Here is a 27551-nt window from a genome sequence, read left to right on the forward strand (position 1 = left end):
GGGGCTGATAAAGGCGGATCCATCGTCGTTCAAGACATCAAGGATTATATGGACGAATGCTGGAGATTGCTCAGTGATCATAACACCTATAGTACTCTAAGTAAAGATCCATCACAGGACTTTAAAGAAGAACTTAGAGGAGTGTTAGAGCAAGCACGGGCAGAAGGCATTATTTCCGCTGAGGTGTATGCAAAGTTATCATGTGAATATCCAGTGTCTCCTCTATTCTACACTATACCAAAAGTCCACAAGGACGCACAGAGACCACCGGGCAGACCCATTATTTCTGCTCGGGGGTCTCTGTGTGAACCAGTGGCCATTTACCTTGATGTTTTTCTGCAACCTTGTGTACAGGGCACTAGTACACATTTGAAAGATTCTAGTTCTTTGTTGAAGTTGTTGGCCAATATAGAACAGGTCCCCGATGATGTGTCTCTGGTCACCATAGATGTAACCAGCCTGTATACCTGCATTCCGCATCAGGCAGGTATACAGGCAGTCAGAAGACTGATTACAGGCAACATTGCCTATTCAGGTCCTGACATTGATTTCTTCATACAGTTGTTACAATTCACATTGTCACATAATTATTTTATTTTTGATGGCAAGTTTTTTCGCCAACGAACGGGGTGTGCTATGGGATCTTCCGTAGCACCCTCGTTCGCGAACTCCTACATGTGGGGGGTTGAAAGCGATCTCTTTTTTGCCAATCCAATAATAGCAACATGTCTATTTTTATATCGTCGGTACATCGACGATGTACTTATTTTGTGGCGAGGGGAGGTTTCGGATTTAATAGAGTTGGTTGAGACACATAACCAATCCGAATGCCCAGCCAAACTAACTTTGGTTAGTAGCCCCCACGAAATTTGTTTTTTAGACATTCTAATTAAACTGCAAAATGGTAAGCTTGACACATGTCTGTATAGGAAGCCGACAGATCGCAATACAATATTGCGACATGACAGCTTCCATCCACCGGCGACCACCAAAGGCCTACCTTACTCACAGTTTCTCAGAGTGTGCAGGACCAATAGCCAGATCCAAGCAAGAGATGTACAACTTGACGAGATGGAACATAGGTTCCGAGAGAGAGGGTATCCTCAGAAATTACTCTCTGCAGCTCGCACTAAAGCAACTGCGGTTAAGAGGAATGACCTATTTACACCAAGTAATTCCAAAGATATGTCCAAAACCATCCCGTGGGCATGTGAATATAAAACCAGTAGCAGGCAAGTACGGGCCCTTTGGCCGATAGTTGCAAGTGACCCAGATTTGGAGGTGTTTCGGGGGACACGAGTTATGTCCAGCTATACTAAGGGTAGGAGCATCAAGGACCTTTTGGTGAAAACCGACATGTCCAAATTTAAAACAAAACCCACCCATTTTATGACAAGAAAAAATGGATGTTTTAAATGCACCGGGTGCACTACTTGCACCTATATGTCACCTGGGGATTCCATTGCCCACCCCTGCTCAGGGAAGAGCTACAAAATCAAATGGCCATTAACCTGTAGTTCAAAATTTGTAATATATGCGATTATGTGCCCTTGTGGGCGCTACTATATAGGCAAAACAGAGTGCCAGTTTAAGGTCAGGATGGCACAGCACAGGCAGGCCATTAGAAATGCGTTGGCTACAGGAGGGGGTGACCAGCCCGTTGCAAAGCACTTTGTGGAACATCGCCATAGTATGGCCACCCTAAAACACCGTATTATAGACCATATCCCAGAGTCAGTTCGGGGGCGCAATAGGGGCAAAAGGCTCCTACAACTTGAATCCTTGAGGATCCATAGGCTCAATACGCTAAAACCTAACGGGCTCAATGATAACTTGGGCTTAATCAACTTTATATAAAGAAATCTCTACAGCTTGGTCGCCTGCACTAATAAGTCCCTTGTTTTTAAATAGGTTTTCCATCCATTTCTAGGGCTTGTTGATAGGTCCATAAAATTGCAGATATTTTTAGGTGGTCCCCATACCGGTCACTAACATCGACAAAATAGTAAGCTATGTGACTAATGATTGTGATTGAGGTCTGCCATTTTGGATAAGCTGTCTATTAGGTTCTAGTAGCAGCATGAATGTTAAATGGTTAAATGAAGCCTGAAACAGATTGTGTCTGATGGACACTACAAGTAGGAGAATAGGACATCAAGGGTTATCCACGATGCGCCATTGTTTTTCATTAGAATTCTACGATGTCACAGCCATAAGGTTTCACAATATTTTTATAATATAGGAATATATTTAGCAAGTTTTACATAACACTGTTTTGATGTTTGACACTGTAGCACTTAGTAAGGAAAATGTTATATTTGTTATGGTATGCTGTTTCAGTAGCCGCTGCTTACACTGATGACTTATTTGTTTTGCACATAGTGTTGCCATGGACACAGCGGAGGGGTCCCGCGACGTCACTTCCGGTCCACGCTGACGAGGGCGGAAGCACTGAGCGGAGGCTCCGACGGGTGGCCAGCTGGCAACTATCTGATGATTGAACACATGTGCACATGGGGTGAGTAATGGGTCATGTTATTTAAGCTGTTTGATGCACTGTCACTTTATCCTGACGAAGGGGAATAGGTCCCCAAAACGTTGATGTCACTTGTTGTGAATACACTTTGAATTTTCAAGTCTCCGAGTGCCGCCTCTTTGTTTCCCTGATTATATATATACACATATATCTATATATATATATATATATACATACAGAATCTGAGGGCGCTAGTGACTTATTACAGACAATCAATATAATTTAAAATTTATTCTTAAAATACAATGTATATCTCTACTCAGGGCCGGCGCTACCATTAGGCAGCTTTAGGCAGCTGCCTATGGGCGCCAGCCATTGGAGGGCGGCACGCTCCTCCGGAATTAGTTTTATTTAAAAATCATTGTGCTGGGCTGGCTAGCGGCGGCTGCAGTGCGGGTCTAGGCGGCCGCAGCCACCACAATCAGTCACCCTCAACCCCGTCCCGGCCACTGACGTCTGCCGCGCCCCCTCTGCTGACTGTCCAGGCAACAAGCAGGAAAAGCTGCGTGATGCTTCTGTGTCCTAAAGTCCGGGCAGGCAGCAGCATCGTCCTCTCCCTCCTCCCCCTGCAGCCATAGGCGGGGAGGTCTGATCGCTGCCCCCAGCCTTCCATGCTCCCTCAGCGGACACCGTTTACCACCAGCAGCTGGCCGCCCACCTGTTCCTGGCTCCTTCCCTTGTGTGTTGCCTGTCCCGGGCACGCTTCACCTCCTGCCCCTGATTGTTCATTGTATAGAGAGGAGCGACGCAGTGCTGCCGTGGAACCGCACAGCAAAGACAGTCCCAGCCACTGTCAGCAAAAGAAGTATGTAAAAATTGAGTATGGCATCTTGATCTTAAACTACATAAGGGTTAATGGGTATAATTTATATAAAGGAGGAGGGGGGGGGGCAGGGTGGTAGGCACAACATATATAAGGGGTGGGGATGATTGACAGAAAATCTGTAAGGGTGTTCACAAAATGCTACTATATATTAAATTTATATATATATATTATATATATACTGTGTGTATGTATATATATATATATATATATATATATACATACACACAAACAGTGGTCGAAGTGGGGCGGTATGGTATACCGCCACTTCTTCCACTGACCTGGAAATGAAAATGTGCAGCAGGAGGCGAGGGAAATGGCCGTCCTGCTGCACGTTGTGCTCCTGTCCCTGATCGGCGGCTGTGTAGAGCGCTGTACTAGCTCACAGCCGCCCACCGCCGCCAGCCCGGCTCCCGCATGACACCCCACGGCTGCTCGGCTCCCGTCCCCCGACAGCGCAGCTGCCCAGCTCAGTCTTCCGGATCACGGATGGCCGGCTCCCGTCACACAGCGCAGCTACCCGTTTCCAGCTCCCACATGCTGACACCACAGCTGCCCGTCAACTGGTGAGAAGATGGAACTGATGGAGGAGAGTGTCAGTGTGGGGACATGTGTGTGTGTGTGTGTGTGTGTGTGTGTGTGTGTGTGTGTGTAAATGTGGCTGCGTGTGTCTATGTGTGTATAAGTGGTATAATGTGTGTGTGTGTGTGTGTGTGTGTGTGTGTGTGTGTATGTGTGTGTGTGTGTACGTGTGTGTGTGTATGTGTGTGTGTGTGTGTGTGTGTGTGTGAGTGTGTGTGTGTATGTGTGTGTGTGTGTACGTGTGTGTGTGTATGTGTGTGTGTGTGTGTGTGTGTGTGTGTGAGTGTGTGTGTGTATGTGTGTGTGTGTGTGTGTATGTGTGTGTAAATGTGGCTGCGTGTGTCTATGTGTGTATAAGTGGTATAATGTGTGTGTGTGTGTGTGTGTGTGTGTGTGTGTGTATGTGTGTGTAAATGTGGCTGCGTGTGTCTATGTGTGTATAAGTGGTATAATGTGTGTGTGTGTGTGTGTGTGTGTGTGTGTGTGTGTGTGTGTATGTGTGTGTGTGTGAGTGTGTGTGTGTGTGTGTGTGTGTGTATGTGTGTGTGTGTGTGTGTGTGTGTATGTGTGTGTGTGTGTGTATGTGTGTGTGTGTGTACGTGTGTGTGTGTATGTGTGTGTGTGTGTGTGTGTGTGTGTGTGTGTGTGTGTGTGTAAATGTGGCTGCGTGTGTCTATGTGTGTATAAGTGGTATAATGTGTGTGTGTGTGTGTGTGTGTGTATGGCTGTGTGTAAATGTGGCTGGGTGTGTTTTTATATATGTAATTGTGTATATGCGTGTATATGTGGCTTTGTGTGTATACCTGAACTGGGCCGAGTGGGGGGGGGGGGGCAATATGATCTTTTTTGCCTCCGGGCGCCTGGTATTAACTTACGTCCCTGGCCAGCCGCCCACCGCTCACTGCCGCCAGCCACCAGCCGCTCACCACCGCCAGCCATCAGCCGCCCGCTGCACACCCACAACAAATGGCGGTCAGAGGGACCTCACTGCACCAAAGGCCTCCTTATCACCGCCGCTGCCCATGGGTGCTTCTGCCGACCACAGTCAGGTAATATTCCCCTGCTGTCACCCTCTCTCCCTGTCGTTACTGTCCCTACTTTCACTCTCTCTCTCCCTGCTGTCACTGTCGTCACTCTCTCTCTTCCTGCTGTCACTGTCGTCACTCTCTTCCTGCTGTCACTGTCGTCACTCTCTTCCTGCTGTCACTGTCGTCACTCTCTTCCTGCTGTCACTGTCGTCACTCTCTTCCTGCTGTCACTGTCGTCACTCTCTCTCTCCCTGCTGTCACTGTCATCACTCTCTCTCCCTGTCGTCATTCTCTCTCTCCCTGTCATTACTCTCTCTCCCTGTCATCACTCTCTCTCCCTGTCGTCACTCTCTCTCTTCTTGTCCTTGCTGTCACTCTGGCTGTCCCTGCTGTCACAATTTCAGCTCATTCAGTGTTCTACAAGGTGAATTTCAGCTCATTCAGTGTGCTGCAATGTGAATTTCGGCTCATTCAGTGTGCTACAATGTGAATTTCGGCTCATTCAGTGTGCTACAATGTGAGTTTCGGCTCATTCAGTGTGCTACAATGTGAGTTTCGGCTCATTCAGTGTGCTACAATGTGAATGTCGGCTCATTCAGTGTGCTACAGTGTGAATGTCGGCTCATTCTGTGTGCTACAATGTGAATGTCGGCTCATTCAGTGTGGTACAATGTGAATTTCGGCTCATTCAGTGTGCTACAATGTGAATGTCGGCTCATTCAGTGTGCTACAATGTGAGTTTCGGCTCATTCTGTGTGCTACAATGTGAATTTCGGCTCATTCAGTGTGCTACAATGTGAATTTCGGCTCATTCAGTGTGCTACAATGTGAATGTCGGCTCATTCAGTGTGCTACAATGTGAGTTTCGGCTCTTTCAGTGTGCTACAATGTGAATTTGGGCTCATTCAGTGTGCTACAATGTGAATGTCGGCTCATTCAGTGTGCTACAATGTGAATGTCGGCTCATTCAGTGTGCTACAATGTGAGTTTCGGCTCATTCTGTGTGCTACAATGTGAATTTCGGCTCATTCAGTGTGCTACAATGTGAATTTCGGCTCATTCAGTGTGCTACAATGTGAATGTCGGCTCATTCAGTGTGCTACAATGTGAGTTTCGGCTCTTTCAGTGTGCTACAATGTGAATTTGGGCTCATTCAGTGTGCTACAATGTGAATTTCGGCTCATTCAGTGTGCTACAATGTGAATTTCGGCTCATTCAGTGTGCTACAATGTGAATTTCGGCTCATTCAGTGTGCTACAAGGTGAATTTCGGCTCATTCAGTGTGTTACAAGGTGAATTTCGGCTCATTCAGGGCCAGATGTACTAAGCCTTGAAAAGTGATAAATATCACAGTGATAAAGTACCAGCCAATCTGCTCCTAACTGTCATTTTTCAAACACAGCCAGTGACATGGTAGTTAGGAGCTGATTGGCTGGCAGTTTATCACTGTGAAATTTATCACTTTTCAGGCTTAGTACATCTCCCCCTCAGTGTGCTACAATGTGAATTTTGGATCATTCGGTGTGCTACAATGTGAATTTTGGATCATTCAGTGTGCTACAATGTGAGTTTCGGCTCATTCAGTGTGTTACAAGGTGAATTTCGGCTCATTCAGTGTGCTACAATGTGAATGTCGGCTCATTCAGTGTGCTACAGTGTGAATGTCGGCTCATTCAGTGTGCTACAATGTGAATGTCGGCTCATTCAGTGTGCTACAATGTGAATTTCGGCTCATTCAGTGTGCTACAATGTGAATTTCGGCTCATTCAGTGTGCTACAATGTGAATTTTGGATCATTCAGTGTGCTACAATGTGAATTTCGGCTCATTCAGTGTGCTATAATGTGAATTTCGGCTCATTCAGTGTGCTATAATGTGAATTTCGGCTCATTCAGTGTGCTATAATGTGAATTGTGCTATAATGTGAATTTCGGCTCATTCTGTGTGCTATAATGTGAATTTCGGCTCATTCAGTGTGCTATAATGTGAATTGTGCTATAATGTGAATTTTGGCTCATTCAGTGTGCTATAATGTGAATTTTGGCTCATTCAGTGTGCTATAATGTGAATTTTGGCTCATTTAGTGTGCTATAATGTGAATTTTGGCTCATTGAGTGTGCTATAATGTGAATTTCGGCTCGTAACGTGTGCTATAATGTGAATTTCAGCTCGTACCGTGTGCTATAAGGTGAAAGGGGCACCAGTACTAGATAGTATAAGGGGTTCTACTACAGTGGGTGACCACTATGACACTGGGTTTCACTATCCACATAGACATGTAATGGTAATACCAGATTCTGAACTTGAGCATGTACATATATAATTTATATATATATAGTATCATCTTGTGGACCCCCTTATATATTTTCTGTTAATCACCCCAACAGACATATATATAAAAATGTTTTTAACATTTCTATAAATAGGAAAGGGGATACGTGACACAAATAAATAAATAAATAAATATATATATATATATATATATATATATATATATATATACACATATATGTATACACATATACCCCCGAAGGGGTGTAACTAGCATTTGCAACTATAACTAAAGAAAGAAACATAATAGGCAGTCACTTTTCATGAAATAGATTTACTGTATTATAAAAAGGTTGTATGTGTATCTATGTATGTATGTATATATATATATATATATATATATATATATATATATATATATATATTAGCATTTTTGCTCCAGTACAGGACCCCTTTTTTTATTTTACGCGCCAACTGTTTACAGGTGATGCACTGGCCAGTACACACAGCCATGTCAGAGACAACAACACCATCATTTTAAATCTGGAGCCATCCACGAGCCAATGTGGCATAATGTGTAAGGGCATTACTATTGTGTGGCAAAATGTATAAGGGGCATTACTGTGTGGCAAAATCTATAAGTAGCATTACTGTATGACATAATGTGTTATAATGGGCACTACTACTGTGTGGCAGGACGTGAATGGACTGTGTAATGTAAATGGGCTCTACTGTGGTGTAATGTGAATAAGAGGCACTACTGTGTGATCTAACGTGAATAACGGGCACTACTGTGTGATGTAACATCAATAAGAGGCACTATTGTAATGTAACGTGAATGAGGAGGGGGGGGGGAGTAGACTTAAGTTTTGCCTAAAGTGCCGAGAAACCTTGCACCGGCCCTGTCTCTACTTCATCTTTTCAAACAACATTGTTATCATACAGGATGGATACAACATCAAAAGATTTCGATATACACCAATCAGGTTTTTGCTCAATTACAGTACCCAATTCAAATATATACCAATCAGGTTTTAATCAGATGTAGGGTTCATTAGTCCTTTCGCTATCAAGGCTGCAGTATGTTTGTTACTGTCCAATGCTTAGGAGACAATTGTAGCCTACATGGCACCTTGTTTCCAATCACTGGTCACTTTTAAACATATATATTGTATATGGGTGAGGGCTTCAGTGAAATGGAAACCCCCTGGATCAGGTTGGGCTTGCTGTCATGTTATGGGGCTTTTTTGCTGGTGTTATGGATAATTCATGAACTAATGAGGCAGTAGTAGAAGGGATTAGGCTTTGGTGTTTTGTTTTAGTAAATCTAGCAGAGATCAGCCACTGCAACTGATCTTCCCACCCTCCCTACCTTCTTAAGCAGTTGCCGATGGCATATATTTGGTGGGTTAGTGTGCCCAGCCAGTGGCATTACTTGTGTCTCTCCTTTAAGTAAGTGTATGGCTGTTTTCACCCTCTTTGGGTCAAATTCTAGCATTGGTTATTATGCAATGGCTGTTGCTTTCCCATTGTATGCTTCTTAAACTCATTGCCTCCCCAACACATGTGATACGTATATTGGGGTGCAATCACAATGCCTGCGATAGTTGCATTTGTACTTGGGTCTCTTTGTCAGCCCTGGTCCAGCCGTCTCTTCTCTGCCACCACAGTCAGTTGTTTTATCTTGTCAATGAAGATACTTACTTTGGTGCTTCATTTATTTAAAAAGTTAAGAATGAAGATGTTAAACATTTACTCATTAGAACGTCAGAAAGTCAAAACCCCCATCAGTCATTGAGATGCCTATAAAGTATATATACAGTACTGTCTTCACATAGGGACACGATACATAGACTGGCTACATTTCTTGAACATGGAAGAATGAACAAAAATAATTTTTCCCATTTCTCCTGTGTAATTTTCAATATGTTTACTCAACAACAGAAGCCATGTCTGTCCTGAGAACGTTATGGAATATTTGCTTGAGTAGAGTATAAAAACATCTAAAAGTTATTCTCAATGAGACCACTCCAGTCTCCAAATATAAAAGAAAATGTTAGAGGCTGCTGATGTGCCATTATGACAGAAACACGGGGCAGCAAAAGTGTGAGAGCAAGTACAATAAAACAAATGCTCCTACGGCAAGCATCTGCTTGTGGAACTGCCTCAGCTCGGTGTGGTACAAAAAGTTATCATTCAGAATGTCAACACTAGAATGTTCTGAATGTCAAAAATCAAATAGTTGAAATTCTGTAGTCATCATGTCAACACGTCAATTGTCAACATTCACAATTCAGACGCTGATGTAATGTTGACATTGCTAGAATGTCGACACCATGAATGTGGGGAGTCGGCATGTTGATAGTGTGTTTTTCCATAGACTTTTACAGTGGCTCTAACTACAGCCTAATCTTAACCTTAAAATTGGCTATGACATTCACCATGAGGGAAATCTGGCAATGTTAACATTTTATCAGTGCCAACATTGTGAATTTAGACATTCAAACCACGAGTTATATTTACTAAAGTTCGATTCGACATCTATTAAAAATCGATTTTGATTTGACTTTCAAATTTTGTGTTCAGTTTCTGAAATCCCGTACAAAATTGAACCTCAAATCCCCATTAAAATCCCCAGCAAAATCAAATGCAAAATCTAACAGAACTTACTCATTGATTCCTATCAGTCCAAATTAGAGATGTGCGGAGGACACTTTTTGGGTTTTGGTTTTGGATCTGGATGATTTTTGAAAAAAACAAAAACAGCTAAAATCACAGAATTTGGGGATAATTTTGATCCTATGGTATTATTAATCTCAATAACATTTATTTCCACTCATTTTCAGTCTATTGTGGACACCTCAAACCTCACAATATTGTTTTTAGGCCAAAAGGTTGCACAGACGTCGCTGGATGATGAAGCTAAGCGAACCCAAGTGGGCGGCACAAACACCTGGCCCATCTAGAAGTGGCACTGAAGTGTCAGACAGGATGGCAGTTTTAAAAACTAGGCCCCAAAGAGCACATAATGCAAAGAAGGAAAAGAGGTGCAAGAGAGAATTATCTTTGGGCCCTCCCACCCACCCTTATGTTGTGTAAATAGGACATGCACACTTTATCAAACCAATCATTTCAGAGACAGGGTCTGCCACACGACTGTGGCTAAAATTATTGCTTTGTTTGGTCCCCCACCTAAAAAGAAGCAATTAATCTCTCCTTGCACAAACTGGCTCTACAGTGACAAGATGTCGTCCTCATCCTCAGATCCCCCCCTTCAGTTTTACATCCTTATCCTCACAGAGAAATAATATTCAAACAAACCATCTAATTTAGGGGTCAGTGGACTGCTTACGCTTTTACCCAAAGTTTCTGAACTTGACAATGACTTATGATGAATGTGCTGCAGGTGACGTATATGGGAGGATGTTCCAAGGTGGATAACGTCCTTACCCCTACTTATTATGGATTGACAGAGGCAACAGATGGCTTCACACCTGTTGTCCGGATTTGTGGAGAAATAATTCCACACCGAAGAGGTGGCTTTTTTGGTATTTTGCCCAGGCATGACAATTGGCTTTCTCACTTTCACAGAAGTGTGCTTTTAATTTTAAACAACTGCACTCCTGAATTTTTATAGCATACAGTGCCAGTGTAATGTGATTTGAATAGCAACACCCCTATATTTTACAGCATACAGAAGTGTGCTTTTAATTTTTAACAACTGCACCCCTGAATTTTTACAACATACAGTGCCAGTGTAATGTTATATTTAACAGCAACACCCCTATATTTTACAGCATACAGCAGTGTGCTTTTAATTTTTTACAACTGCACCACTGAATTTTTATAGCATACAGGGCCAGTGTAATGTTATTTGAGCAGCAACACCCCTATATTTTACAGCATACAGAAGTGTGCTTTAAATTTTTAACAACTGCACCCCTGAATTTTTACAACATACAGTGCCAGTGTAATGTTATATTTAACAGCAACACCCCTATATTTTACAGCATACAGCAGTGTGCTTTTAATTTTTTACAACTGCACCACTGAATTTTTATAGCATACAGGGCCAGTGTAATGTTATTTGAGCAGCAACACCCCTATATTTTACAGCATACAGAAGTGTGCTTTAAATTTTTAACAACTGCACCCCTGAATTTTTACAACATACAGTGCCAGTGTAATGTTATATTTAACAGCAACACCCCTATATTTTACAGCATACAGCAGTGTGCTTTTAATTTTTTACAACTGCACCACTGAATTTTTATAGCATACAGGGCCAGTGTAATGTTATATTTAACAGCAACACCCCTATATTTTACAGCATACAGAAGTGTGCTTTTAATTTTTAACAACTGCACCCCTGAATTTTTACAACTTACAGGGCCAGTGTAATATTATTTGAGCAGCAACAATCCTATATTTTACAGCGTACAGCAGTGTGCTTTAATTTTTTACAACTGTACCTCTGAATTTTTGTAGCATACAGGGCCAGCAGCACCCCAATATTTTACAACATACAGAAGTGTGCTTTTATTTTTTAACAACTGCACCTCTGAATTTTTAAAATCTACAGGGCCAGCAGCACCCCTATATTTTCCAGCATACAGAAGGACTGTACCCCTGCACCCTGTACAACACAGTGGCAGCCAGGACAGCAACACCCATGTACAGCTGCAGCACATGAAACACCAGTGATAGCCAGTGACAGCCAGGACAGCACCCCTCACACAGCACAGGTACACCTGAGGAAGCTGGCGGCGATATAGACCAGCGAAACGCGTTGAGCCCCCTTTTTCATTTGACCACGGGCACCACATCTGCTTTCACTTTGAATCATCTGGCAATTTCTGGACTTTTGAATCCTCCAGGACCTCTATACACAGCATTGCTTTGGAGTCTCTGCCTATTCCCCTGCTGCTATTGGACCTCGATCTGCAATTGAGAACCAAGGGGACTTTCTTCTGAGACCAGGGTAATATTTACAACCCCAAACATATGAGGACATCTTGGAGGACTGAGTTCTAGCCAGAATATCAGTGTTTATTGCCCCATTTGAAATCTAAGTGGTCTTTAGTCAATTTGAGAGACTCTCAACTCTTTTCATTATTACCCCTCTGTCAATACACGTGTCATTTATACACTTCTTAGACTTATTTTAATAAATGTATGATTTAATTTTTTAATTGATACAATTGTATCCGTTCCTTATTCTGAGATCCAGCCGGCGCCAGTATCTTTCTCTGCCAGGTACACCACAGTGTCTGCAGCAGCACCCATACAGAGCACACACTAAACCCACTCGACGCCACGACCCACAGAGAGAGACAGAGGTTTGCCTCCTCCACTCCCAAAGTCCGGAGTGAAAATGGCAGTGACGCGCGGCTGTTTATATGGGATCAAAAACCCGCAAGATTCCTACAGCGAGATTATGATGTTTTGCCTCGTTCTGGTTTCCAAGTCTGGCAGGAAGTCCCAAGCCGGACTCGAATCCGGGCTCAGAGTGTGATGTTCGGGGGGGAAGGGGGGTTGTTCGGTTCTCAGGGAACCGAACCCGCTCATCTCTAGTCCAAATGTATCACATGCACACTAATTAAAGGGGAAGCTCTATCTTGAAACTGTTTTATACATGAAAACCTAACTGATGGGGGGGGGGGGATTATAATACTTACAGCTGAAATAGTTGACAAAAAAGCTTAGCCCTAATCTGCCTTCCACATTCTGTACTCACATAGTCAGTTGTTGGTGACAAAACCCTCAGTATTCTTCCTGTTTATTGCATAATCTGGGGGCAGTGGTTTATTTAATGCGCAATTATGCAATAAACAGCAGCAAAGCACAATATCAGACACTTGTGCCAAATTATATCATAATATTTCTCCCGAATTATCAACCTTGTTTTTAAAAGACCAAAGGTGCATTCCTTTGGGTGGCTATATGTGCCTCTTTATACTTACTGTATGCTCAGCAGGAGTTTGATGATTTGACAATGGAGTCTCCCTGAATGTATACCGCAGCGGCCCTGTACTGCCCCTTGTGGAAGAGATTCATTCAGTTTCAGACAGATCTTTGCATACGCTCAACTAAGCAGAGCCCACAATTCTGCCTACATACCCACAACACACCCTGATAAAACGTATGGGCATATTCAATAAGCAAAAGGGAGAGGCTATTCAATTAAATATTTTTTTCTAGTGACTAAAATCAGGGATTACTTTACCAGACTGAAAAATGTGTTTTCCCCACACGTGAATGGATGATTTTTATGTTTTCTGGTGGACTTCTCCTTACAGCTTCATGAGCTGTGAAGTTCAGTTCACCATTAGGGATTCACTTGTGGTGTATCCCTGTTAATTGAATTGGTCCGGAAGAGAGGTTAATTGAATATGTTTGTTTGTCTAGATGCGAGTGACCCATTGCTGCACAGTTATACCCAATTAGCCACAATCGGCGATGTGACTAAGATGCGCTTGATGGCAAAATGGAGTTGTTGCAATTCTGTATTAGACCTATTCTTCTACTTCTTCTTTTCTTCTTCTTCTTCTTCTTCTTCTTCTTCTTCTTATTATTATTATTATATAAAGAATCATAATGTTCACAACAGCTAAGATAAGAAGAGAAAACACAGTAACTGTTTTTGTCATTTTCCAATTAATTCCAGTGTCAATTCATTTCAACTGGGTTGTGTATAACATATAGAAACCACTCTGACATTAAAAGGTGATTGAAATGAATAGCTCATTGATATGAATGAAACTTCATTGCATTGTTAGTCCTTATTGATGTACTGTATGATCAAATTAGGGAGATGCTGATGACTCCACTTACTGTCAGCCAATGGCATGACAGATAGAGTGTGGAACTGCCTTTAATTGGCTGACCAATTAATGACATTCCCAGCCATATTATTTAGTCACTGCACAATGGGAGCCAAATAACACAGTTGTGTAGGTTGTTATGGATTATAAGCATTTCTTATTATTTATACTGTATATGGAAGATCGCATATAACATGTTTTGTAATTAATATAGTGGTGAACCAAGGTATTTGGAGTGTTTTTAGATTAGCAAAGACTCCTTAACAATTTTGAGTGTTCTTTAAATATTGTTATTACAGATGGGTCCACGTTTATCTTGACCTTTAATAGGATTAACTGAGACTGGCCAGTCAGATTTAATCCCCTGCTGTGATGACTTAATCCCCTGCTGTATTGTTCTCTGTGTTGTATTGCAGCTGAGAACAATAGATGAAGGGTTTATGCTAATAAATCATGTTGTGCCTAGGCGCAGAAAACTAGGCAAGATAACCGTGGACCCATCTGTATTTCAGTATAATGGGATAATGTTTCAGGGCCCCTTACTATTATGCCACTAGAACTGAGTTTGCAAAGTTGCAGTATTCCTCATTACTGAATTGCACCCAGTGGTCCAGGAAGAGCCGCAGAGCTTTTTAGGAAGGGGTTGGTATTCTCTGGAACTGGGGATTCCAGACTTGCATTAGGTGTAGATTAAAGATAGACAGTATATTGGTCATCAGTAGGTTTACACTAGATGGTTGACAGTCAGTAGGTCAAAGGTGTCAGAAGGTTGACAGTTAAATGGTCGACATAGACTTAATTTTACAGGGTCAAGAGGTCAACATGTAAATAATCAACACAGAAAAAGGTCAACAAATGTTTTTTTAGTTGTTGGATATCTGAGGTCACTCATCTCCTTGGCTGTAAAGATGTAAGGCCACTGAGAGCTCTCCTTTTATTGCATGGCTGTTTTCAAGGCGATTGCTATGCATACTGAAATGGAGAGGCTGTCAGGAGAATCACTTACTTTCTCCATGGTTCCTCGCATCTTGATTCTTTGAATCGAGGCTTTAACGTAATTTTCCTAATTTAAGCAATAAAGACTCGCTGGTATATTTCCGGAGCCTTTCTATAAAATGAAAACCAAATCACGTTATGGTAATGACTTTCAATCATATCTAAAAGGGTTCTTTATCAAAGCCATTAAAGGCAGCCCTTGTGAAAGAGTAAGATATAGCTTTGGAAAAAATATAAAACAGAAAAAATCTGGATGTTCAAATATTCAAGAGAAAAGGTAAAGAAAGATTAGATGGTGGATAGAGAAAAACGTGGTGTCTGCTGTAAAAGAACACATTTACTAAACTGCGCTGCTGACGGAATGATAGAAAGTCACAGACAAACAACAGATGACATATCTAAATAAACCAAGCTGAGATACATTTAGATTTGGAATTTTTTATAAATGAGTAGATTATTGTAATTTGAAATTCAGTAGATATTGTAAAGTTTTGCTTTATTCTTAGGAATAAATCTATATGATTCTTCAGCTTTCATCCAGGATTAAAATGCATTTACCTTTTTTATTTTTTCCACTGCCCAAGGAAAAGTCTTCAACGCACACGTCAAAAATTAGGAAAAATGGGCAATAACATAAAAACACACACAGTAGGTTTGAGATACTCTCCACACTTACACAATTAGGGAATCCCCATTATATCACCACAAAGTTAAATTGATTAGTTGTCTGCACGTTAGGTATGCAATGCCAATCAGTATACTTACATTAGTTCTTGAAAAACTTTTTCTGTGTTCTCATTTTTTTTTTTTTTTTCATTTTATATCAGGGAGACAAGAGCTGAATAAAGAAGTTATTGATTATTCAGTAGACACCAAGTTGGTCACAGTTCAATGGCTGTTTATAGGCACCCAGCTGGATATATACATCCAGTCATAACTCCCCAACATTACAATTTTGGCAGGACAGTCCTGTAGTCCTGCCCAGGGCTGCCATCAGAAATGATGGGGCCCGGGACTGACCCTCACAAGGCCCCCCCCCCACCACCACCATCCGATCCCCCCTCCCCTTCTTCCCTGCATTCCCCAAACTACCTTTTGAGGGGGTCTGGGTGGTTGTAGTGAGGATCAGGGGGCCAGGTCAGCTGCCTGCCTGCGCATCGGCAGGCAGCCACAAAGAGATAGAGCCGCGGTCATATTCTTCATACAGAGCCGGCCGTGAGCCAATCGGAGCTCATGGACCGGCAGCTAATCAGGAGCTGGCATTCGGCAGCTCCTGATTGGCTGCCGGTCCGTGAGCTCCGATTGGCTCACAACCGGCTCTGTAGGAAGAATATGACCGCTTGCTCAGCCTCTGCCTCTGTACTTCTGTGGCTGCCTGCCGATGCGCAGGCAGTCAGTTGACCTGGTCCCCTGATACTCAGTACAACCACTCGGGCCCCATCTCACCCTGGGCCCGAGACTGGAGTACCCTCCGTCCCCCCTTGATGGCGGGCCTGGTCCTGCCCATAGGCCACAGTGTAGCATGGGTGGTTGGGGAAGGGGATTTAGGGGACGGTAGGGGGGACACTTGTACCGGGAGAGACTAGGGGCAGCACTACAGTATGCCCTAATACTATAGTGGCTAGTGGCACAGTGGCACAGAGATTATGGGCGTGATATGGAGGGTGCATGGGCTTGTTGCGGAAAGTGATTGCCATAGCCCATACTCAGTGGAGGTCATACTCAGATGGAGAACCTGCTCCGGCCATTGGGCTAGTATAAGTTTCAATGGTGCGACCAATGGTGGCTTCTAAACATACACCAATCAGTATTTCAGCATCTGCAGACGCTAACAGTGGGCAACTCAGTCCTTGCAAATTTGGATGCATGGATATACACAAGGCAAGGACTTTGTAGCAGTGACAGATGGCTGCCATTAGATGTAACTGCGCCCACCGCTCTTTATGATCATTATAATATATAAAATAAAAAAGACAAAGAAATGATCAGAACAGAAGTAACATATTCTGCCCGCTGTACAATACTGCCGCGGGAGCTTGCCTAGTTGGTGTAAATGGTAAATAGAGTCCCGATAGCGCGTATTCATCCTTTTAGAATCTGGTGACTTTCTGTTGTCTAGTAAGAATTCCAATCAATACGTGTCCACCTTACAATCCTGGAACAGCTCTATCTACACTACATGGCCTATGCTGCTGGTTTACATTCCCTGTATTAGGTTGCATAGTCTGCCAAAATGTTATTATTTGTCTGCGATTCTGTGAGTTCCTCCTCACTGTAAGTATCTATCTTAGTTTCATTTGGTATCTTGTTTATTGCTGCGTTACATTTCCTTCTGGAACTTGTTTTTTCATCAATAATTCTTTGTAATAAGAATGCTGTTTGTTGGCGTAACACGGTGTTAAGTACATTGTACAGCTACAGATAAATAGGGTTCTATGTCTTTACCAGGGACGTGCAGTGAGCTAAATAGCTCAGGAGGCACTGTCTAGCACCAGAGCCAGATTTACATGCAATATATGAGCCAAAATGTATGGAGACTTGACTAGAAACAATTCCACTTCAAGGGACAACAATATAGAGCTGATTATATATACTGTTTATATATACTGTATATATATATATATATATATATAGGTTAGAGTCCAAAAGATTAATTTTGGAGGTGCACTCATCCAATAAGTGATTCACAGCAACTTTTCATAATTCACATAATTTTATTGGTGGAAATTCGGCTTATTCAGTCGACGTTTCGATCCTCATTGTTGGGATCTTTTTCAAGACAAGCTTCGACATATAGTTAATGCTCACAAGGCATCATATATTGATTTCTACAATACAATGAACAATACGTATATAAATTCATACTGTTTTACAAACATTACAAAGAACACCAAACAAAGACAAAAAGCATATATTGGCGAGCCACCGCGTCAATTGAGTTCACTATGCACCAGGTGAAAGACAAATGCGACACCAAAGCAAAAGTGGGTAAATACCCTCGCCCCGCATGCACGTCATAAGGAGCTATGGTGAAATATAGAAAACACACGAAGCTTAATGCGTGTCAAAGGATATTACACAAACTTACTCTGCTAATCAATATATCCAGTTCGGACTATACCGTGGCTGCACAACTGCTGGAGCCATATGCAAAATGGTTTCTAAAAAGATAGTATTCATATCAGGGTCAAAGCAAATAGAGGAAGCTACAACTGGTCACCACCCTGATCTTACAGGTGTGAATTATAATACTCACACGTGTGGATAACAAGCTCATAAAAACAACAAGCTCTTGTGGACAATTTAGTCAACTCCATGGATCACTACAAAACATATGTATAATATATGATTAGACCTCTTAGTAAGTAAAAAACTCACTAAACAGGTATCACTCAAATAGTGTCAATTAAACTCATGAAGTATACCAAGTACTTACCCTGATTGATCCTATCATACCAGCATCAGCAGCCATACTGCTACACCAATGATTGCCAGCACTTATATACCCCCTCACCGGAAGTGAATCGTGCACCACTATAAAACGCAGACTCCTCTGAACTATGGGTTTAGGCAGGCTTAATGTCCAACAGAAACCTACCAGCTCGGTCCAGAAGTCATTACATATCGGGCGTTTCAAAAACCAGCTTTAATGGTGCATAATTAGCACTGAAATCCACTAATTACCGTTCGTGGAACGCAATGCGCTCCACGGCCTCGTGACCGGAAGTGTCGGGTGCACACGTCGTCTAGTCTTCTACACTGCTCGTGGAGCGCATTGCGCTCCACGCTACAGGAAACGGGCTGTCAGAGTCCTGTTACTAACTTGGTGACGTACACACAACGCTCACCATGGCAACTACGGCACGCTTTGTGTTCCACTGCCTGGGTATATATGCTCGTGTATAAGAGGGTGACCAACTAACCACTCCTGCGCTGTTAAATGCTGATATCTAAAAGACAAATAAAGGAAACACAATGAAAGTGACACTACTCACTAGGTGTTGAGATAAGCTCTCGTGGGAATACAGGATATAAAATCCTGAATAGGAATATACCAATTTATTAATGCAAACCAGGTCTTCAACAGTCTCCACTAGAGGTGCAATAGTGATCAAACTGACGCGGTGTCATATAAGACAAAATAAAATAAACAAATAAACAACACATTAAAAAAGACATATTTAGTCCGACACAACCCGACTGCTACTGGACCCCTGTGGACACTAATAAATCTAGACCCTATATTATACTACTATGGACTAGAGAAGAAATAGTGCTTAGATATATATTTTAAAGGGATATGTAACATAGTCATCTGTGTCAGATAGGGTCCAGTAGTATACAGATGGCGTCGTTCACATATGTCTATAAAGGATGAGCTCTCTACGCCCACATCTTCCCTTGCCTGCTAAACTCCCGGCTTCTAGTTTATTAGTGGACTACTCATTAACGGTAGTCAAATCTGGGTAAACCTATTAAGTGTGGGGGCTCGGCGGATAAGAAGTTACTGGGTACCTAACCTCGGAGATGATTCACAAAAATACATTCATAGCTGAATGTTCATTTAGGCCTTTCGGTGAAACTGTATTAAGATGAGAAATCCAGAAACTCTCGCGTTGTCGTAAAGCAAGAGTACGGTCCCCACCATGTGACAACGGTGGGACCCAATCTATGAGTCTGCATTTAATGTTTGCCACCTGATGTCCTCTCTGTAAATAATGTCTGGCAACGGGTTTATCAGTCGTACCCGTTTGGATAGCCGTACGAATGGATAACCGATGGTTTGCCATTCGTTCCCTGAAACACCGGGTGGTAAGGCCTACATAATGTAATCCACACGGACAAGTTAGTGTGTAAACCACAAAATCAAGCCTACAGTGCAAGTGATACCTGATTTTGATTTTTCTCCCTGAGTGAGGGTGCGGAAACGTCGGACCAGTCAGTAAAGATCTGCAGGTTGTGCATTTGCCACATGAGAAGCAACCCGGTTTACTGCTCATGATCTGGAGAAAATTCAATTTAGTCTCAGGTACCGCTGTCGGTCTCATGAGAATCTGTCTTAGGTTTGGTCCCCGTTTATAAGCCATCATGGGTGGATCCATGTGCGTGAAAGGTAACCCAGGATCTGACTTTACAATTGGCCAATGCTTGCGTAGAGTTTTACGCGTAAACTGTGCATAATTGTCATACTTGGTCGTAAAGACCATGCGGTTATCGATGGACGAGGCAGTAGGTGTGGTCTCATTAAATTTACGTCTAGCTTTACGTAAACTGTTGTTAATCACCTTATTTGAATAACCTCTCTCGGTAAACCTTTGTTTCATTTCTGTAAGTTGTTTCTCTCTGTTACCCGCATCATTATTTATGCGCATAACTCGTAGAAATTGAGAAATAGGTAAATTGTTTTTTAGAGAAGGAGGATGAAAGCTACTGGTTAATAAGGTGGTATTTCTATCTGTCGCTTTTCTGAATACTGATGTTACAAATTTTCCATCATTGATGGACACTTCGACATCTAGAAAATGTATAGTGTGATCTGAACTCTCACTGGTGAACTTAACGGGACTCTGTAATGCATTAAGGTCATTTACCATCTCCAAAAAGGATTCCTGAGTGTCTTCCCATATCAGGAAGACATCATCGATAAATCGTTTGTAAAACGAAATTCTTGAGCCATATATAGGCAGGATCTGTGTCTCCTCAAAGTTAGACATATATAGGTTCGCGTATGCGGGCGCCAGATTGGAGCCCATAGCTGTGCCCGATACTTGCAGAAAAAAGCAATCTTTGTACTTAAAATGATTCAAATCTAGTACAAGTTGGATCAATTCAAGGACAAATTCAGTCGGTATATTTGCAACTGGATTGTTGGTGAGCACCCCTTTAATTGCTTCAATCCCTTCCTTGTGCGGTATGATCGTGTACAAAGATTGTACATCCATAGTACACAGGAGATACTTGCCCTTAGGTACCTCGGTCTGCCTGAGTAGACATAAAAAATCACTTGTGTCGCGAATGTAACTGCGACACATGCGAACATATGGTTGAAGTATAGAATCAATCCACCTGGCTATAGGCTGCAACAGTGAGCCTTCTGCTGCAATAATAGGTCGTCCAGGCGGGTTGATCAATGTTTTATGGATTTTTGGGAGAGTATAGATAATAGGGCACTTAGGCTCATCTATACTCATGAAATCAAACAAATCCTGATCAATCCAATTACTCTCGAGTGCTCTTAGTAAACTCAGATCGATGGTCTTTTTAATAGAAGGTATCGGGTTGGTTTTGACCTTCCGATATACAGTAGTGTCTGCTAACTGCCGACTCACTTCTGCATCATAATCTGTCCAATCCTGGACCACCACAGCCCCACCCTTATCGGCGGGTCTTATTACTATGGATGTATCATCCCTAAGTTTCTTAAGTGCCTGTCGTTCACCAGGGGTTAGATTGTCAAAGAGGCGTGGTGGTTTGAACTTTTGAACATCATCCTTGACCAGTCTGAGGAAGGTCTTCATGCTAGAATTCTGAGTGGTTGGATCAAACCTAGAGTTCTTTTTGAAGGGCTTCCTGTCGGTAGATTTCGGTTGGCTGGCAAAATACTCCTTGAGTCTCAAATTACGGCCAAACCTATACTGATCCACAGCACCTTGAAATGTGTGGTGTGGAAAAGTAGGGACAAATGACAAACCTCGTGTCAGGAGGCTTAACTCAGACTGATCAAGAACGCGCCTCGATAAATTAAATACCAGATCTAATTCTGTTTCCTGCGCCCCCTTCTTTTTGCGACCGCCCCTTCTAGTGAGGCGTCTGTGCCTCGGGAGTCCCCGTGGGCTGGTGGAAGGCCCTTGGGTCCCGACGTTTTGTCTAAAAAATGTTGAGTCTTGCCTTTCTGTGTATCAGAGAGATCAGTATCTGATGTAGTTAATGAGGAGGCAATCTCCCTCGGAAAAGGGGCTTGTCTGCGTTTTCTAAAGAAGCGTCCTGTTCTATCACCCTGTTGTGTATTACTGTTGCCTAACAACCACCGATATACAGTGTGGTTTTTATAATCTGCTGTTACCGTGGATAGTTTCTTTCTTTTGAACGAAGTGAGTTCCTTTTTATAGGAATCGACCTGTGTTTGCAGTCTTTCTACCCAGTTACTGCTCTTGTCCTCCCTGAGAGTTGGTAATGAAATGGTCTCAAGTTGCTCAATCTCAGTTTTCACTTTTTTCAATTCCCCACCTACTTCCTCAATAACAAGTATGAGAAGATCCAGTGAGCATTTGTTCAAAATAGAACACCATCTGCTACAAAAGACTGGATTGTTACGACCCAAGGTAGGTATATTACTGACCCTGAATCCACGGGGTATAAGTTTCCGTCTGTGGTATTCAGACAAGAACTGTCCGTGTAGCATTAAATCTACTTCGCGTCGTTTTAATCTCAATGTCCGATAGAATAAATCTGCGGACGATTCAGCTGGTAAAGTGTCGAAGTCAAGTTTATCAAATAAAACTTTTTCAATTTCGTCATCAGTAAAGGATATAGTACCTTGCTCAGCCTTAGATAGCAACCCTTCATCAAACATACAAGAACCCCCCTGGGCCATGGCACTGAGATGTTAGTGGTAGTAGTAGAGCCCAATCACAATGAAAACATAAAATAACATAACATAAGACGATATTAAAACTCTTAAAAACAATGTCCAAACGCTTAAATGTACAATGTTTGTCACTTTTGTAATATACAATCGAATGATGGGTGTCAGAAGATATGGACACTTAAAGTAAACCATATGATATAAAACATGTGTGCTCCTGCACTCGCATCAAAAATAACAACAGTGGGGTGCTCCTAGTGGGGTACTCCAAGTACTGGTGGGCCCACAATATTCAGGTTAGAGTCCAAAAGATTAATTTTGGAGGTGCACTCATCCAATAAGTGATTCACAGCAACTTTTCATAATTCACATAATTTTATTGGTGGAAATTCGGCTTATTCAGTCGACGTTTCGATCCTCATTGTTGGGATCTTTTTCAAGACAAGCTTCGACATATAGTTAATGCTCACAAGGCATCATATATTGATTTCTACAATACAATGAACAATACGTATATAAATTCATACTGTTTTACAAACATTACAAAGAACACCAAACAAAGACAAAAAGCATATATTGGCGAGCCATATATATATATATATTTTTTTTTTTTTTTTAACGGCATTAATCCACTGCACTTGCAACCCTAGATTTTGGGTGCATGTGGTACGGTAAGTGACCACATTGTTTAAATAAACGTCACAGAGGCTCTGCACTCAACCATACTAAACAATGGGGTGTTAGTTCATATTTTGATCAAAATATATAAGCAAAATATATAAGCATGCAGACCCTGTCAAGGGTCCTAGCCCCCATTGGCCTCCTGGCTCACTGAGGGCGAGATGTGCTAAAGGAAAAATGAGGTTTTGGGGGGTTTTACCGCATTTTCAAATGTACTAAGACTCCACAACCAATTTTTCGATGCCCAGGGTATCGCCATCTCTGGATGGCGATACCCTATATAAGCCTTTGGACTTGTTATCGCCAGACGCCACAACCCGCCGACTCCACCACCCCCGCCGCAGATTCCGACCCCACCCTCCCCCCCGGCATACCTTCCACCAGGCAACCCTTGTCCCGGAAGCTAAACTCCTCCTGCTCCTAGCAACGCAGCCGGAGGTCCTTCCGGCTGCAGGGGGGAGGAGGAGGCGCCGGGGACAGCCTGCTGCTGCTTCCCAGCCAGGGAGGAGTGTGCAGAGCCCAGGGAGGTGACGGAGACCCTCCCCACACCAACTTACAGGTATCGCGGGGGGCCTCCGACACCGCACTGCGATGTTAATCGCATATGTTAGTACATATGCGATCAACATCGCTGCGATGGGTGGCGAGTGGCGGCGATGTATGTTAATACAGCTTGTCCTGAGCCTCTTAACTACTTGAGTAGGCCAGTGAGCCTCACTTGACTGCCACAACCCCACCTGGACCATCTCCATACTGCAGCCCTTAGGTGTTGGCACACCCCCTTAATCCCCCCTTTGTGGGTGGATCACTCCAGCCCACACAGAATCTGTGGCTCACTATTGCCCCCTAGCTTGATATTATCACAGTACAGTATATATACAGTATATACTTTAATGTTGTATTGACAATATAATTGTTGTACTGTACTAATTGGTAGCACAAGTCTGTTCCTTTTATGTTTTTGTTGTTGAGCGTACAGTAGCTGTGTCTCCGGTCCAGCTGTTAGATTGTCATTCATCTGAACCACCCAGACACCTATTGTTTTGCCAAGTGTGAGTGTAAATAATATAAACTTTTACATCTTTGAGATAATGACTGAAAAACTCAGAAGACAGAAATGCAACTAGATACATATTATGTAACCATCACACAAAGAGGGCAACTTGGGACAATTGACATCAACTATACATTTGCTTAAACATGGGGGCGATGTAGCAAGTCTTGGAGAGAGTTAGGGGTCTTTTCATGAAGCAGTGAAAAGTGTGGAGAAGTGAGCCAGTGGAGAAGTTGCCCATGGCAACCAATCAGCATTGAACTAACATTTATAATTTGCATACTATAAAATTATACAGAGCAGCTGATTGGTTGCCATGGGCAACTTCTCCACTGGCTCACTTCTCCACAATTTTCACTGCTTCATGAATAGACCCCCAACTGTCATTTCATAGACAAGTGGCAGAAGCTGATTGGCTACAATGTGTCACTTCTCTGCTTTATCTCCCTTGACGGCTTGATACATCTCCCTCATAGCGGCTAAGTGGCTAGAGGGAGATTTGAAATTAACAGCTAACTTTATTTATTTGACATTTAATCTAGGTGTTTGCAGACATAGTAACTCTATATCATGAGGATGGGATCTGGTGATCTTGTGATTCTGGAAGACTACAAGATGCACACCTGCCGTAGCTGGCATACAGTACATGTACACCGCATATATACCCTGCAATAGGCAACTTTTATATGGGCTGCTGGCCACCTTTCCTGGAACGCATGGTCACGTTCTCCAAGTGATATAAAACAGTGGCACATAAACTGAAACCCAAGGTCACCCCATGTAAAAGAAAAGCGTAGAACATGTTATTTTTGGTGTTAAACTTGATTTATAAAGGATATACTGTAGTTATATAATTTTTCATGTCTCCCAATGTTATTTTCTTAGATGAAATGTCCCTACATGCTGTTACAGTACTATTGTTCCATGTTTTTTACTGTCATCTCAGTCTATTGCTGCCCAGGACACATAATGCTCTGTTGCCTTAAGACCGTGCCGATTTGGGGACTATGGGCCTAATTCAGATCTGATCACTCGCTAGGGTTTTTTTTGCACTGCTGCGAGCAGATAGTCACCGCCCATAGGGGAGTGTATTTTTGCTTTGCAAGTGTGCGATCGCATGTGCAGACGAGTGGTACAAAAAAGTTTTGTGCAGTTTCTGAGTTGTCCAGGACTTACTCAGCCGCTGCGATCACTTCAGCCTGTCCGGGGCCGGAATTGACGTCAGAAACCCGCCCTGCAAACGCTTGGACACGCCTACGTTTTTCCAACCACTCCCAGAAAACGGTCAGTTGACACCCACAAACACCCTCTTCCTGTCAATCTCCTTGCGATCGGCTGTGCAAATGGATTCTTCGTACACTCCATCGCTGGGCAACGATCCGCTTTGTACCTGTGTGACGCGCCTGTGCATTGCGATGCATGCACATCCGCAGTTATGACCTGATCGCAGCACAGCGAAAAAAACTAGCGTGCAATCAGGTCTGAATGACCCCCCTATGCCCTGCCTTTCTGGTTGGGGCTGCATTGTCTTGACCACCCAGTAGTTAGAGAGTTATGCCCCATTCAGCTGTACACTATATAGCAGAACAACGGGTAATGGGTGCAGTGTTCACCCATACAAGGGTGTGAAGTGCATAGTAGTGAATATGCGACTGGATCGGAGATGATGTGTATAAGTGGCAACTAAGCACTACCTAGGGTAGTGAGCATAAACCCATTGTGACATGGTCACACCTTAATTTTGACATGGGCATGTCCCCTGTCCTTGTTTACTCGTCAAAAAAATGTTGCAAAGTATTGAAATGGCAGAATTGGGCCAATTCTGGCAGTGCCGGCCCATCATGAGGAACTAGTGTGCAGCTTCACTTCATATAAAACACTAGCTGCAGTAGTTGTCTCAGCCCACCTGTCTTATCATGGGGGCTGCAGCAGACCCCTTACAAATGGGGACCTAACTGCTCTTCTAGAGGCACAAAAGACCTGTAAAGTATTATTATTATTATTATTATTATTATTATTCATATGGTGCCATAAAGAGTTTCATACCACCACACATAAGGCTCAAACATTAAACAATTTGCATAGGTACAAACTAATACAAAAAAGGACAAAAGTTTACAAACATACATTATTTCTGTGCATCAATTACATGGTTACATACAGAATACCAGGGTGATCGCCCTGGAAGCAAGAGCTTACATTCCAAGGGAGGAGAAGACACAAATAGGGAGAGAGGAGTATAGCTGGGGAAAGCAGAGTTTGGAAGATTAGAAGGTGGGCTTGGCTATAGAGAGTACTCATAGAATGAATAAAGGATGGGAGGTTGGAGGCAAGTTTGATTGTGTGTGGAAAGGCATTCCAGAGGCTAAGGGTGCCACATGAGAACTTCTGAAGACCAGAGAAGGAGGAGGTGGTAAGGGAGAAGGAGTGGAGTTTTTTTTTTTTTTGCAGAGCTAAGTGGGCAGGAGGTAGATTGAGTTTAGATGAGGCAAAGAGGAGAAGAGGTTGAGGGCTTTGTAGGTGATTGAGAGAAGTTTGAATCTGATTTTGAGGAGAGATAATTGGTCATATGGCAGATGGGGTTACAGTAGGCGATAAGAGAGGGAAAAGAGGCAGAAAGACTGAAGGGTGCAAGGTGGGACTTCAGAAGGCGAGAGAGGAGCAAACTACAGAATTAGGGCATAATATGTGTATGGCATGAATGAGGGTCTTAGCATCATCCCAGGTGACACAAATGGTCTGATCCTGGAGTTAATAGGGATGTGGATACGTCAGAATTGGGAGAGGAACGTACAGCATGTGGGAACACACGTGTGGACAGTCGAGGATTACACCCAGAAAAGGTAAGGAAAAGGGGATCAGTTTCTTTGGGTGCACTCACTCCTACCAACAAGAATAACAACATTTCTTGATACTGAATCTGTGTCCTTATACACTTTTTAAATATATATATGTATTAACACTTGATTCTTAGTACTTCCCAATACCCATATGGAATGTATCAACTTTATTAGTATCCCATATGAAGTATTAAGACCCTTGGATTGGGCCGTAAACAGTGAAATATAAAATTGATAAAAGATAGTATAGACGTGAATCAGAGAAAAGAGAACAAAACAAAAGAAAGAAAGGATTTGTTTTGTCCTAGTGCCAAATAATAAAGAAAATTAAA

The 27551-nt window shown here is 42.6% G+C and overlaps 1 long non-coding RNA gene across 1 annotated transcript; it reads left to right on the plus strand.

Moving 5' to 3' along the window:
* Positions 1-3085: 3085 nt before the first annotated feature.
* Positions 3086-12431, plus strand: LOC134969854 (uncharacterized). Its single transcript, XR_010189527.1, has 2 exons — positions 3086-3341; positions 10086-12431. It is a non-coding gene; the product is annotated as an uncharacterized LOC134969854 (long non-coding RNA).
* The last annotated feature ends 15120 nt before the right edge of the window (positions 12432-27551 follow it).

This window comes from Pseudophryne corroboree, chromosome 11 (assembly GCF_028390025.1).
Source record: "Pseudophryne corroboree isolate aPseCor3 chromosome 11, aPseCor3.hap2, whole genome shotgun sequence".
Classification (NCBI taxonomy): Eukaryota; Metazoa; Chordata; class Amphibia; order Anura; family Myobatrachidae; genus Pseudophryne; species Pseudophryne corroboree.